The sequence below is a fragment of the Rhincodon typus genome, chromosome 28 (genome assembly GCF_021869965.1).
Source record: "Rhincodon typus isolate 14 chromosome 28, sRhiTyp1.1, whole genome shotgun sequence".
NCBI lineage: Eukaryota > Metazoa > Chordata > Chondrichthyes > Orectolobiformes > Rhincodontidae > Rhincodon > Rhincodon typus.
The window spans coordinates 42,040,635-42,043,473 of record NC_063359.1 but is presented as its reverse complement, the minus strand read 5'-3'; positions in this window follow the sequence as shown (position 1 = coordinate 42,043,473).

Below are 2,839 nucleotides of genomic sequence, written 5' to 3'. Positions count from 1 at the left end.
ATTGGTGGTGTAGTGGAGAGCGAAGAAGGTTATTTCAGAGTACAAAGGAGCTTTGTGGGTCAGTGGGCAGATGGACTTTAATCTAGATAAATGTGAAGTGCTACATTTTGATAGGGTAGGACATACACGCCTAATGGTAAGGTCCTGGGGAGTGTTGCCAAACAAAGAGACCTTGGAGGGCAGGTTCATAGTTCATTAAAAGCGGAGTCGCAGGTAGACAGGGTAATAAGAAGTTCAAGTTCCGTGGTCCCCAGCACTTTATCTTCACAATGGACGTTCAATTCCTATATATGTCCATACCCCACAAGGACAGCCTACAGGCCCTCAGCTTTTTCCTCTCCACTAGACCCAGCCAGTCCCCCCCAACCCACCAATATTCTCCTCTGCCTCACCCAAATAGTCCTCACCCTCAGTAGCTTTTCCTTCAATTCTTCCCACTTTCTCCAAATCCAGGGGGTTGCCATGGACACTTGCATGGCCCCCAGCTACGCCTGCCTGTTTGTCAGTTATGTTGAACAGTTCCTCTTCAGTATGTACACTGGTACTGTTCCCCAACTCTTCCACCATTACATCAATGACTGCATTGGTGTTGCACCCTGTTCCCAGGCTGAACTGGAGCAGTTCATCGACTTCGCTAACAACTTCCAACCTGCCCTCAAATTCACTTGGTCTATCCCAGACACCTCCCTCCCCTTTCTGACCTCTTCGTTTCCATTTCTGGCGACAACTTACATACCAACATTTATTATAAACCCACAGATTCCCATAGCTACCTAGACTACACCTCCTCCCACCCTGTATCCTGCAAAAACTCCATCCCACTTTCCCAATTTCTCCATTTCCATCGCATCTGCTCTGACGAGGAGACATTCCACTCCCAAGCATCCGAGATGTCCGCCTTTCTCAAATAACGCTTTTCCCCCCACTCTGTCATCCAGAAAGCCCTCCACCGCACCTCCTCCATTCCCCGCTCCACAGCTCTTAACCAACCCCACTCCCCCCAGATATAATAATGATAGGGTCCCCCTTGTCCTCACTTTCCACCCCACCAGCCTCTGCATCCAATGTATCATCCTCAAACACTTCCCCCAACTCCACAGGTGAGTGCTGATAATCCCCTCCCACTTGATGTTTAGTAGCCAGACCCCTGGACTGACCATGGCTCACTCCTTTGAGGAAATTAGTTGAGCGTAATAGAATATAAAATCGAACAGAATTCCATTTTATTGTCACCGTGTATTCCATTGTAGGAGTACATTGAAAAGCTTTTACAATGTCTGCGTTTTTATGGTGACTCATTAGGTACAAGTACCTAGGTATATTTCTTGGATGCAGCACAGGAATAAAAGTAGTTACATTACATTACAGAGTTGAAAAATAAGTTTTAAACTAGGACATCATTAAAGGAAGGTAAGAAATTTCAAATAGACATTACAGTGTAGCAGCTCAGCGCAGCTGATTGCTGGCACCAGACCCCAGTCCAACAGCTGACCCCAGTCTGGTCTATACCGGCATTCAGCTGCTCCAAGTTAAATTCCAGGACTGCCTCACCTGCTGTGGGGCTGCTTCCCCACGCGCTGTACTGTATCCGAGTAATGAGTGACTAGGCCCTTGGTCAATATCTCTACAGCTGCCCACTTGTGTTCCTACCACTCCCTGGACTGGATTACTGGACTCCCAGGTTGGACTATGACCACCTCTCTGGATTGGACAGGTACAGACCCCCTGACCATTGACCCCTCTCTCGGCTGTACAAGTGCAGGCCCTCTGACTCTGACCACCCCTATTGGATGCCTGACTGTCTCCAAGCCTCTGTGCTGATATGAGAGACCATTCTGCAATTACTGTGCCAGGACCCCTGACTGACAGCTACCTCTCTGAACATCAGTGAGGACACTTTGAGCTGTAGCTGTTTGCCTGAAGCACATGCACAGTGTTTGCAGTGTGAATGACTGGCATGTAATGCAGTTATGAGGTTGAAGTGGCAATGTGCTGCACAAGCAGCATGTCCATCCCTGGACTGGCTGCAAGCAACCATTGCAAGCTGCCTGGCTTTGTGTCAGCAATAAACTGCAAAGCAATACAGTAGTAAAATGAGCCTTAAAGCTCTGGTTGAAAAGGCAAACCACAGAAAGATAAGGCAACACTAAGCAGGGATCTTTCAAGCATCCAGGCAGATGCTAATGGAGTAAGTGCTAAGACAGCAATTGAGTAGCCCTGAGATGCAACTAGGTCCAATCCAAGTTCTGCATGCCTGTCCCTGCACACAAAGTATCTTTGCAGCAGCATTACACTAATAGTCACTGGTGTGTTGGAAAGTGCAGCAGAGCTGTGCAAGTGTGTTGAAGATATACTATGTTGGAACAGAGAGGCTGGCATATGTTTGATGCCGTTAAGATGTTGTGGGGCTGTTGAGAGTGAAGGAAGAGTGGATCAGGCTATCCTGGAGGGAACGTTGCCTGCGGAAGGTGGAAAAGGGAGCAGCACTTGACCTGCACTTCTCATGATCTAGTCTACTGCATTTGCTGCTCACAGTGTGGTCTCCTCTACATTGGGGAAATGAAGCATAGACTGGGTGATCATTTTGTAGAACATCTATGTTCTGCTCGCAAAAACGGCTCCAAGCATCCAGTTGCCTGCCGCTTTACCACAACACACTTGTTATCTCTCAGTCTGCCATTATACACCACCTGTTGTTAGCTATTAACAGTATCCATTAACAGCTATTCACCCTCCTCGCCAGATCGTTATCCACTCTTTGTCTGTCCAACTGTTCTTCTCTCTCTTTGCGCTGTATCCCCACCTATCGCTTACTCCTGACTACCACCACCACCACCAC